This window comes from Aphelocoma coerulescens, chromosome 1A (assembly GCF_041296385.1).
Source record: "Aphelocoma coerulescens isolate FSJ_1873_10779 chromosome 1A, UR_Acoe_1.0, whole genome shotgun sequence".
Classification (NCBI taxonomy): domain Eukaryota; kingdom Metazoa; phylum Chordata; class Aves; order Passeriformes; family Corvidae; genus Aphelocoma; species Aphelocoma coerulescens.
Window position 1 is genome coordinate 21,342,334 of NC_091014.1, and position 13,278 is coordinate 21,355,611.

General features: G+C 41.2%; 1 protein-coding gene across 3 annotated transcripts in view; it reads right to left on the reverse strand.

Annotated features, from left to right (window-relative positions):
* Nucleotides 1-13,278, reverse strand: part of PLXNB2 (plexin B2) — a 252,661-nt gene that overhangs the window by 143,266 nt on the left and 96,117 nt on the right. The gene's annotated exons all lie outside the window — the stretch shown is intronic.

Here is a 13,278-nt window from a genome sequence, read left to right on the forward strand (position 1 = left end):
TCAGCAAAAATTTCCCAACGGGACTGATGCCTTTCTTTAAAGCACCCCCATCATTCATTCTTCAATACTTTAACAGGGCCCTGATGAGATGTACACAGCATTTAGCTTGTGTTAAGTAAGAGAAGGGCCAAAAACCCCAAAGACCTTGCAGCTTTTCCACAAGTGCATGCAGGGTAAAGTATGTGATGATTTTGCTACAAAAATCTGGAGTATTCTCAGGTTGACTATGATCTTCAAGCTGTTTTGACCTCCACAAAACCAGAACACAGAAGTCAAATTTAATCCTGGGTAAGTACATTTCACTAGCTCCACATAATTCTGAATTATTCTCTTATGACATAGACATGCAAGGCACTTAAAGAATATGTGCCTGCCCCAAGCAATCCAAGAATCTCATCTAGATGCAATTAGGAGTAGGCAAGTACTTAGGGAAATTAGTCATTAGTTTGCAAATCCAGACTCAGAGAGTCTCTCAGTTACAAGACTCACTTGGGTTTAGTTCACTCTGTTTTTTAGGGTTTTTTTTCCTGCTTTTTGTTTTTTTTTGTGAAAGAGCATAGGGATAATGCTGTACAGTAGCAGAAATTTGGAAGTACTTGCATAGATCATCCCACAACAATTAGTTTTGTTAAATGACGTACAAGGAAGAAAATGTTTGAGAAAAAATATTTCCAAATGAAAAAGAAGAAAACAAAAGAAAAGCAGAATAGCAGGAACCCTCAAACCCAAAAAAGTTGGAAATCCAGGGTGTAGACAGATGTCAGGACAGAATGGAGTAGGGAAAAAGAAATAAATTTCTCATCTCCCCCTGTGCTTACAGTTTTGAATTTCAAAATAACATCCAAAGGAGCTCTGTTCCAGACAATGTAACAAGCACAAAGACCCACCTGCAGCAGGCAATCTCTGCCTCCAAAAACTCTTTGCACATGTTTCAGGTCCAAAGCATGGAGAGCAGGCAATTAGCAAATGAGAAGCCCGGTCTATAGGCAGGCACATTCCAAATCCTGCCATCATAGGATGCAAATGCCCAACTACAGTGTTGCCAATGAAGATGCTAAATGAAAACCACCACTCTTCTCTGTTGCAGGCTGAACTAGACTTTCTTGCCTCACATGTGTCTATCAACTCAGCATTACCACATCATCCTACTTCTTTTTTTGCATAAGGAGGAAGCTTGTAAACATGCTAGAGTAATACTGGATGTATCTAGGGGAGACCTGTGGTTTCCCACGGGATCCTTAGCCTGTCTATGGGGTTCCTATGTGATGTGGCAATGGCAGCTATAGCATAAACTTGAGCACTACTCTGCTACTGGCCAGGATCCCTCAGCTGACTCAGCCTGCAGCAGGTTATAAAACGTGGAACAGTCCATGTGGTGTCACAGTTGGAGCTTTAAAAGGGCAGGTATGGCTGTGCTGGGTAATTGGTGGCCAAGTGGTGCCAGGAGGAGGAACTTATATACCTGTAACATTCCTTACCTATTACTTCACCTAGGAGCTGAGACCAACCAGGTGTGACCCAGGCTGTAAATGGGCCAAGGGAGCAGCTACATGGATATGTACGGTGGAGGGAGGAAAAATTATAGTTGTGGGAACAGCACCCAGGAGCCCACACAGGGGCACCAATGGTGGTGCCACCACTCTCCAAGCTGTAGGTTTTGGGAATCAATCAAGCATCAGCTGATGTGCCCCACTGATGCCAGACATGGATGGGCACATATACTTTGGCTCCAAGTCAGGCTTCATCCTTTTTTGTGTCAAGCAAACTATTTGTTGAGAAGGATGATGTGGAAGGAAAATGGCAAAAGAGTCCGAAGTGTTTGGCACTGTCAAGCACACATGGATACTTCATGCATTTCTTAAAGGGCATGCTCACGCCTTGGCATGGCAGGCAGCTCACAGTGCTCACTCTGCAGAGCTGATCCTGATACACACTGAAGGATGAGTGAACACAAGCACACTCAGAGCATGTGGGCTGAGTGAGCAGCAGAAGCACATAAACGATTTTGGAGAGGCCATGGAGTTAGGAGATGTAAAAGTCTCCAGCAAAGAGGTCATGCACCACAGCTGGGACATCCACACTCATCTCTCATGCTGAGGACACGAGGGTGAAGGGATTAGGCCAAGGGTCCTGGGTGCTCCCAAAAATCGGCAGCAGGATGGGGGGGGTGGGGCAGGAGTCCTTTTCAGGTCACCAGTGCAACACAAACAGCAGGGAGTGGGGGTGTGTGAAAGCACCGGACAAGTCCCCTCTCTGCTCTCACTCCCCCACATATGACACGTTTTGAGCAAGTCAAAAGACACTTACAGATGGCCTGTCTGTTCAGACAAATATATCGTAGATGCCCTGTCAGCAGCCCAAGAAAACTGCCTGCTGTTATTCCTATCTGGGGGCAGATGATGGTGACATCGTTTGGGAGACCCACTTCTGGCATCAGCTCTGGGAAATGTATTCCTAAAGAATCAGTTCAGCCAGGCAAGATACTGTCTTAGCTGCCAGCTATTCAGGAGGATAACAAACTTCTTAACTAACTTAAAAGTGCACATATTCAAAATTTCTTATCAATGAGGCTTGATGTAAAACGAAAGCTCAAACAACATGAATAATAAATGAAAATGACTTGTACTCCTACACTCAGTAGGGCCCAGGGCTTTGACTGAAACTCCCTTTCTTCCCAAGACTTTGTTTCTCTCCCTTTTGCTCTCTATCACAGCCTGGGTTGTAAGGTTTTGCTATGCCAGAGTAGGAAACCTGTCCTTACAGCTTGTGCTGCAGTACACAGGAGGAGGTGGGACCATTTTGCAGAGTTTGGAAAGATGAGTGCCAAAGGACTGCATTAAAGAAATATTGCAGCAAGCCTAAAGAAATACTAGCAATTACATAGCAACTAATGCCACAGCAGCTATAGCATCCTGGCACTGGAAACCTGAAATACATGCACATACACATGGATGGACAGACACACGGACACACTCTCCCAAAAGCCCATTTTAAAACATGCAACTTGGTGACTTGAATCCCTCCAGCCAGGGGGTCTGAAAAACCAGCAACAGGAAGACATATAAAGAAGTGACAAAACTATCAAGAATGCAAATCTGAGTATCCCAGAGTCACAGTTTTCCAGCTGCTTTTGACTCTTTTGGTAACAGTGTTTGACCAGTAACATCCTGTATGTAGCTTTACATCTAAACAGAGCTTGAGGGGGTGGACTACTACAGCAGAAGGAACCAGCAGCTGAAGTTCAGGACAGTAAATTTGTGCTAAAAACAACAACTACAAACTGTGTGCACTAGTTTTCATGTTGTTTTGGTGTTTCTTTGCTGAGAAGATTTATTTGCTTATGTGACTACCATGTCCTGGGCAAGAGCAAAGCATGAAAAGAAGATTACAAGTAAAAGTAAAGTGAAATAGGAAGTTGAAAAACAGGTAAAACTGGATCTGAACAATTTCACTTCATTACAATGGAATTCAGCTCATGGCTGGAGGATAAATGTAGGTAGCACACTTCTTTACTGAAGAAATAAAATACCCAAACCTGTCTTACTTAAAGAATTAATTTGTTGACTTTTCATTCAGTCATGGGAGTACTCAACATTTTCTCAGTCAGACAAATGGGTTTGTACAGGGTGTTTGGAAAACTGGCAGATTCACATATTTTCCTCTCTGTTTAAATGGAATTGTTATTATCACAGACATCCAGAAGAACTCAAAAATCCCTGTATTCTTTTAAAATTTTCATAATATAGTTTGGGTGACAAGGGAGCAGAGGAAAGGAGGTTGAGGGAAGGATGCACTTTGTAATATTACATAAGGTCATAAAGAACCATTAAAAGAATAATTAAACTGTCATAACAGGAGTACCAATTCTGTCCTGCTATACCATAGATCAAAAAGCTCCAAAATTCTGCTCTGAATTGTAAAATGAGGAAAATGCAGTGCTGGCACCAGTCTGCCATTCAGACATCCCATAAGTAACATGTGAGCAAATCCAGCCAACTTAAATGCCTTTTGGGGTGGCTATTTTTGAGCATTAAGAGCATGGGCTGCAGAAAAAGTGTGGCACATGCTCGGTTCCTGCAGTCTCAGGCTTCCTGCACGCTGCGGCTGCCCTTTGCCCGGCTCCAGCGCCTGTCGCTCCCATTCCTCGGGGCGAGCCCGCTCCCGGCTGCGGGAGAGCTCAGCGGCAGGAATAATGCCCGCACTTCGCACCGGCCCAGCCGGCCACGCCGGGTCGGCCCTGACAAGTCTGGATGCTCTTTTCAAGTTAATTTCATCCTTAAAGCTCTCCAAAATTATGGCAGAGCAATACTACGTAGCTGGTTGAAGTCACGATTATTCCCCTGTGACAACTACATGACAACTTTTCTAAGCTTCACCTGGAAGATCTTATTCTAAGCCAAGCCTCTTTCAAATAGGAATCTGTGAGGTTTCCCAGACTGAATTTTTATTCTCAGAATAAATCAAACCAAACAAATTTCTGACCAAGTAAAATTTGAACCTTTATTGCCTGAGTTGAAAATGGTGGCAGATTTATTTTTTTCTGCAGTGACCACAGCAAACTCTTTCAAAAACAAGCCCCTGCAAAAATCCTTGGATAAAAAAATGTCACTTCCATTTTATGTTCTGTGTAAGTGATAAACAACGTTACTCAAGCTCTTAACAGCTCAAGTGGGAGGGTTTTCAAAAGAAGCTGTGTTTTGTGGTTATTACTTGCCAGAGTATTTTTAGAGAAGGGAAAGCCCGAAATGAAAACAATGAACTTCCAAATGAAGCTGCATCAGAAAGACAACAGGAGACCTGTCAGAAAAGACCAATCAGTCACAGATATCTTCCAAAACAGAAGTGTCTACAAAACCACTGCAATCAAATTACTGAAGTTCAAATTATGCATCTCGATGCCAGCCATTTTTAGGCAAGAAATTCAAAAACTACATTTTAAAAAACCTTCTTTTTGTTTTTCTCATCCTTGTCTCTCCTACTCTCTAACCAAGTGAACAAACCGTGAAGATATCTAACTCCAAATCAACCCATCCATGCAATTACCTCACATTCCCCTGCACAGTTTTATTGCCTAGCAGGAGTAAAATTATAAGCCTTACTTAAAAGTTTGAAAGTTACCAAAAGCCTATTTTACAGAGTGAGACAAAATAGTGTTGTTCAAATGTACAGATTTCATTACTGATTGGAGGCTCTCAGTATGTTTGAAAAGGAATAAATCAAATCCACAGAGTTATTCTATGAGCAGAGATGTTTTAACTTAACCAACAATGAGGATCTACTTCTCCTGAATTAAAGCTCCTTTTCTACTCTTGTGTAATACAAGCAAAACTCTTGCAGATTACATTAGACCATCAGCAAATACAATTTACAAATGAAGAAAAAACACACCACCACCACAAAAACAAAAAAACCAAAAAAACAAAACCAAAACAACCCAAACACTTGCCAGGGTGAGATGTAGGGACCTGGAAAGTATGTGACATACGGCATCCTTCAGCCTTTTCCTTTCTTTCAAATAAAAACACAGTGCTAAATCACACGCAACGGGACAGTTGAATGAGAGGACTGTGTGCTGGCAACAGGAGTGACTCCCCGCAGCAATCTGGTGTCATCCAGTGAGGACAGCAGGAACAGCCCTCTGCTCCAGTGGGACTGTGCAGGCTGTAGGCACAGCCAGGCATGGCAATGAGCAGCATCTCTATGGAGGCAAGGTCACAAGTTGATTCAAGAGGTGGAATGAGGAAACACAGGATGCAGCCAGAGGTTTTGCAATTTCATAGGTGGCTGAGATTTCCCACTGGATTCCATTCTCTCCTTGCACTGAGGAGGAGACACAGATCCCCCACCCATGTATTGCATAGCTGCTCTGATTAGAAGGTAGCTCTTTACTTCATGATCTTTATTTTCCATGGTTCTCTGCCACAAAATCTGTTTAATTGCACATTTGTAGAAACAGAATATTGCTCCCATTAGAGAGGAGGAAAAAACTCCAACAAACCTCAAAGAAGCCACACAACCAGAATATACCCAATTCCATTTTAAGATACAAGACATGTAAGATCTAAAACATATAAGACACTCATTTATCAGGAGACATGCTTGACTGACTTTACGTTTTTAAAAATACAAAACCAACTCTTTTGTCCTCAAGCAAAACTAACCTCCTATGAGATGCAGACACTATGCCACACAGGCTTTTGCTCTTAAAAACTGTTTGGGAAAGTACTTCTCAGTAGCTACACAAGTTCTCAACAAAAATACAGATCAGCTTGCCTTCTGGAGTTGGTGAATGACTAATGTAATTTGAAACCTGATCATAAACCCATTGCCACTTAAACATTTTAATGGAACTGACAAGTAGGGCATACACTTTCAGCTAAAGAACTTCAGTGCAGCACCTTTCTGCTGAGAAAGGCTGAGTTTTCAAACAGAAAAGGTAATACGTACAAAGAAGAGTAGACCAGGAGGAAAATAAAACCTTTTAAGATGAATGACTGCAAAGTTTTACACTGCTTTTTCAAAAAGAGATTGTTCAGTTGACCAAAAGAAGATGTAATTTATTTTAAATACCATGGTATATTTTGCTTTTCAATCTGTAAGTGAAATGTATCCTATGTTCTCTGCTACTATGTAATTATGATTAGATTAGATGGTTTCTTCCAGCAGTGGTTACCATCTGCCACATTCTTTGAGAAACTAGTGGCAGAACAGGTTATGGGAGGGCAGGGGAGTGGGGATTCTCTTTTTACCTGGTAGGAAATATACCAGCAAGGTGTTTACCTACTGGCTTTACGCCTGAGAGATGTTAAAACTGCTCTTGAAGCTTCAGTTCTTGTGTGCTCAGCAGGCAGAGGAGTGAAAGCCACAGCATCATGGCATGACCATGAGGAGAATGCAGCTGGTCATGCACTTTTCCAGTTGCAGATGTAGAAATGGGGAAGAATTCCCGCTAACCAAAAAATAGAGAGACAGACAAAGGAGTCAAAGGTTGTCTTCCACCAGGTGCTCCAGTGGAGACAGATTTAAAAGCTACCCAACAAGTGAAAGCAGCTTCTAAAATCACAAACAGACTTGAGATGTTGTTAGCACATACCCATGTATCAGGTCTGCTGTGGAGATGGCTTGTGATCTGAATTAAAAACATGGGCAGGTAGTAGGTGTTTTATGCCCATGTGGACTGTCCTCCTTTCCCTTCTGCCCCACAAGGTCCGTCATTCCAGAAACCAGAGAGTTCTGACCTCAGTCCTGCCCAAGGCTGGCCAGGGTCCTGGATACCCTACTGTGTCTGACCACGTAATGATCTATAGCATCACTTAAATGGTAGCATGTTCAGCACAATTCAGGAGAACAGCATTGCCTTACATAGAAAAGGAGTTCAGCACATTTTTGCTGGTAAGGCATTTTACAACCTTTGGTGCTAAGCATTAAAGGTGCTTAACTTGACTTGGAACACACCCATTTGAACATTATCGATTAATAATGCTATGTTGACTGAGAAAGTATGGTCATACTGCAGCAAGAGTGACTGCCAAATGAAATGGGGGGTCGATTAACTTGATCCAAGGCTCCTCCCACCCAACTCAAGAGCACTGGTTTCTCCATGTTTCACCCAGTGTTTGAAGAGACATGAACAAGCACGACTGGTACTACTGTTTTGACCCGGTGCCTCCGTATCCTTGCCCTTGAGTCAACCTGCATCTGCAGGAGTTGTAATTTCCCACTACAGGAAAATAAAAGAGAGCATTTCAACATTGCCTCTCTGAGAGGAATGAGGACAGTGTGGCTGGTTTAAAACAGCATGGTATCTGGCAGGATATGTGATTTGGAAGGAAATAGCACAAAGAGAGAAAAAGCCAGAAGGGAGGTGAAGAAGATTTTGAGCAAGAGGCACTTGAGTAGTACAATGACGAGATGCATACAAGCATCAACTTACAAAAACCCATCAGTACACAAGGGAATGAAAAAATATACGGAAAGATACTTTCAGTCATAAAGGACAGACTCAAGCTGATTGATTAAATTAATGCCTACATTTCCCACCCCCTTGCCTTCCCAGTAACACCTGCTATGCTGTATCTCCACTACATGCCAACAGAACAAAATTATCTATTTAGAGTATTGTTTACCTATTAGTTTATTTCCAGCTTCCACAAAATATGAGGGATCTAGCTAAGAAATTCAGGAGAAGGGAACAGGATATAAGACATGTGGCTTGGCATTCTACAAAATTTGCTTGTCTTCTGGCACTCTCTCTTATGATGCTCACCCATCCCCCCATACCATATATTTTACTGGAAAGGGTCCTTCTTAAGAGTTAGTTGGCATCTACAAATCTAGCTATTAGACATGACTCCAAGAAAGTGAGGCTCATTTCTCTTGCAGGCAAAACATTTCTAATTTTTCCCTGGCATGTTGTACACAGGCAGAAAGGCGGAAGACAAAATGCTTTTGCTTGTTTCCCACCTCTCAGCTCTCACAGAAGGACTGCTCCATAAACAATATGCATGGAGTTTGTGAGCATAAGCTTTTGGTTGCACCATGAATTGGCAAGGGTCACTCTAATCTGGATAAAGCAATTCACAGCTCTTCAGCCTGTGAAATAGTGAGAACTGTAGGTGTAAAATTATTTAAGTGGAATATTTACTGCTGACTCACCTATGTCCCTTGATAGCTAAATATTTTCCTTGTCATCCATTAAAAAAAAAATCATAACTTGATGAAGAAAGCATATTTTGATAAAGGCTGTTCATCTAGGGAAGAATATTCTAACGTATAATGTTACCATATTTTGATACTACATCCTCATAAAAAAACCATCTAAATATTTTTGGACTCTGATCTAGTACAATAGACTCTTCTCATTCCACAAAAGTGAATCTGAAAGATCAACAAGGTTTTTCTGCTTACTTTAATGAATGCCTATAAATAATGAAGGCAGCTTATCCCTGTGTGCTCTGGAGGGACTGTCATCCATCAAGACAACAATATCTGGTCAAGCAACTTTCAGACATTAAATTAAATTATCTTTGGAGAGGATTCATCAGCTTTTGTATCTCCTCTCCTCTAAGAAACACGGCATCTCCCCCACTGATCAGCAAAGGAGCTGACAGGAAAATATTCTCTCAGCCATTCAGTATTGTTAGTAGAGCAGCAGAGAGGAGAATCATGGGTTTGCATAGGCAAAAACTAGCCAGAAATCCCCTGGTAGAACTGAGATGCAAAGCAGCTATGAAAAACAGAGGAGATTGATACTGAGAGTTTATAGTTAGTGAGTTTTAGGGACAAAGCTCCCTGTTCCCCAAGGGCATTAATAAAGACACTCAAATGGCATAAGTAATGCATTGAGATGCTGCATAAAATCACAATATTTTTGAAAAGCAAAAAGGTGTCCTCTCTCAAGGGACACTCAAAGATATTATGCATTTTATTTAACAAATATGCAATATTCAGGTACTGTTCAAATACATAGCCGACTATCATAAAACTAGTTTATTAACCTTGGACAAAACAATATTTTTTTTACCTCCTCTTTCTCAAATCTTTACTTTTCCAAATTCCCAAAAACCAAAACCAAATGCAGGAAATACCTCCACTCACCTCCCTCACACACTTCCTCAGTCTTTCAAGTTGTCTTGTAAAGAAGCAATATGTGGCTTTCTTTTCCAGCTACCCCCTTCAGAGTCAGAAGTTTAATTTCAGGGTAATCTTTCTTTAAATTCAAATGAACCTGCACACAGGGCTGCACATACTAGAAAAGACTGACAGGTATTTTGGTGTATTTCTTTAAAAACAGTAAAAAATCATTTACACCTACCATTTTTTCATTAGTGTTTATAAAGTCAAATGGCAGCACTTATGTTTTAATAATATGCAATAAAGAGAACATCATTTTCCAATGACTAGTCTAAATTAGCAACACTGCTGAATGCTAAATGCATAAATATTTTATTCCAAAACACTTACATAGCCTGTGGTTTATAGCTCAAGAAAGCTGCACATTTATAGTTGACCTGTGATAATCAAACTACAGTACGTTAATTCTGAAATATATTTAATACTATTTCTACTTTCAGAAATACTTCTGATGCCATTTTATAAAATGAAAAATAAAAAGATTTTCCGTCTTAACCTGTGATCATGAGGCTGGCTTTGAAGTCCAACACTACACATTTTTCTTTCAAATACTGTTAAAAATAATTTGTTCTTACTTTTCACATCAGCAATTGCAGTAGGTTTTGATCAATCCTTGGATGACAAACTACAACTTAGAATTAGGACACCTGAAAGCAAGTTTAGGACACTGAATTGCAGCACAGTGTTTTAGAGGATTCTATTTCCCAGCAAAGCACAAATAATTATTAAAAAGAGCTAACTTTCATGGTATGCATTCAATTTGAGCTGGACATGAATTCAGATTACTATTCTAAATCCAAACCAATTTGGAACAATCGTTCTACTTTCAGGTTTACACCAACATCTTGCAAATTCTCAGCCCCAGGATTAATGGGATCACAGGAATATCAAGGACTTCTTGATTCTTTCAAAATCTTCCTCCTTCTCCACTGAAGGAATTCTGTGGTTTTCAGAAGAGGTGGTATGATTCACAAAGTCCCCAAAACAGAAACAAATACAGTAACACTAATTCAGGATGTTTTCTTTCCAGGAAGGTGGCTCTTTTTTACTACTCACTGCTCAGTCTTACGAATGGTTAACAAAGTCTTGTCTCTCCTCCCTCACACACTGTGACAGCTTCAGTACTGAAAGGCCAAGAGATATCCACCCTCCTATATGGAGGTATATATTCAAAGGTGCTCTTTCTCTTCTGAGTAGTTTTGAGTACTCCTTTTCATCCAAAAACATTTGGACTCACCAAGTAAATTTTAGTAATATTATAGAAGATATGAAAATATATAAACACTTGGACATACTTAAGGACCGCTCAAAATGCTTTTACAAGCAAGATTTTTTTCCTATCCAAAAATGTGTTTCAAAGCATGATGTTTAATCGCTAATGTGGAAGGGTAGGGAGGCAGGAGGAACCTCACTTTGTGGCTTAAAATTTAACCTCACAATGCAATTAAAAATATATGGAAGCTGATAATTTATCAGAACACTTGTCTCTATTCCAAGGCTGCCTTCCAAAACATCATTTCATTAGTATGTTTTTCCGGGGGGGAAAAATCACTGTAAGTCTTAAAGGAAAGCTTCAGGTTTTTTTGACATTAGCTAGCTCATAATGAGCTAACATTCCCTTTTAATTAATTCTCTAATTTGCCCAGGCAGTTAGCAGATATATACATCTTCATATTACCTGATACGCCTTTAAAATTATTCCTTTCAAATTATTCCTGTGTATATACTATTTAATAGCTTTTGAGCCAGTGACTAAAAGTTGTTTTTAACCACTTCTTGCCCTTTCATCTAATTTAAATATAACCAGCTTCAAAATAAACCTACTCAACACACCCAGCCTCCCACTTCAATAGACGCAGTTCTGAAGCTAACAAGGGCCACGGAGAATTATTACCACTAGGCTGATCAGTGCATATAGAAACCAAGGTAAGGCTGTGTTTACATCCATTACAGGTGTGGTTACTTAACGGGAGAGAAAGGGACTGAAGAACAGGGATGGCAAACACTACATGAGGGCAGCAAATGCTTTAAGCCCTAGGCTGCACTCTGATCCCTAGGATCAGAGGGAGGAAAATAAAAAAGAGAGAAGAGGTTGGAGGGAGCAGGGCTGGGGTGAAGAAAGGAGCCTGAGCAACAAGATCCTGCAGGAGGAGGTTGCAAGGAGGAGACCAGCAGCCCAGAAAAGCAGAAAGTCCCATCCCAGCTGGAGGTGCTCCCTGACACTTGATGTTGTCCACACCAGCTGTTCCTCTGCTCCCAGTCACAGCTGGGCTCCTCTCCCCATCTCTCCCTCCATGCTCCCTGACAGTGAAGAGGAGTCGTGGGCAGTCAGGACTGTCTCTGATCTGAGGCTTGGTCTGGGGTGTGGTTCACACAGTGACCCTTGTGGCCCTGCTTGCCCCTGCCCACACAGCACTCTCTGCAGTGCCCTTTTCTGACCAGCCAGCTGCCTCCTATCTGCATAGATTATTTTTTTTACACCTATGCAGTTGATCCAAAATATATTAATTTGGCATTGAAGGGGATTCCATTTCCCCGACAAGGGCTGTCCTGCTCAAGGCTTGAGAGTCCTCTCCACTCCAGTGGAGAGATTGTTGACTCTACACCAGCATTATATCATACCTAGCAAGTTTAAAACAAACCCAGATGTCCCTGAAAGGCTACATGATTTATGTGCATTAACAGCCTTAGAAATACATTTTAAAAGCAGGCAGGATCCCACAGATGCCTAGAAGTCCTCCTGCCTCTCAGCTGTGCTCCAATTTTGGAGCTATGGAACAAATGTTCAGAGTTGCAGCCACCCACAGGAAGCTTCACCCACACATTCCCCCTGACAGACAGAACTGTATTCAAAATCAACACCCCAGAAGCACAACCAGCAGGTTACGCCAGTTGTATTTTATCATCCACAACTGTGCTGCTACAGCCTAAACTAATCATGCATAAAAACACTTACTCTGTAGCTTCAAAAGTCAGCTCAGACTCCAAATTTTAAAGGAAGCATTTTGATCCTCCTAGCTTCCCTCTCCATCTGAGACATCCTGAACACACTGTAAAATCATGATCATATTTAGCCCAGATCCCTTTGTACTTAATTCTTAATACATGCAACCCACCAAGAGACAAGTCCCTGGTCTGTGCCCTAACCTTTCCAGCTGCTCCGGATGCTCAGAGGGAAGCAGCATGTCTAAGGAAGTAGGAGACCAGAGCATGCCACTCTGAACAGGTACGTATTGCACAACTGTATCAACTTATATCTTCTAGGGATAGCTGTATAATGTGCTGCAATTTAGGTTTTACTACTGGCAAATGAATGTGCCTCCACCTGAAAACAGTCTTTCTCATTTTTACAGTACGTTTACCTCATTACGTCAATTAAAATAATCCTGACCTGCCAAGAATCTCAAGGTGCCCATAAGCACACAACCCCCAAGTTTTTGGTGCAATTTTCGAATGCCATTGTAAAGCTGCCGACTGCTAACAGATGCATCAAAGTATATCCTTTGTTAATGTTAAAGAAGCAGTAGAAACATGTCATCTTAAAGGAAAGCTTAAAACCTTAAATATATTGAGACTATCTGTTCGGTTCCTAAGATTTATTGGGGTTTTAAGAACCTTGCCTTGAGTAATCATGCCTTGGGCTGG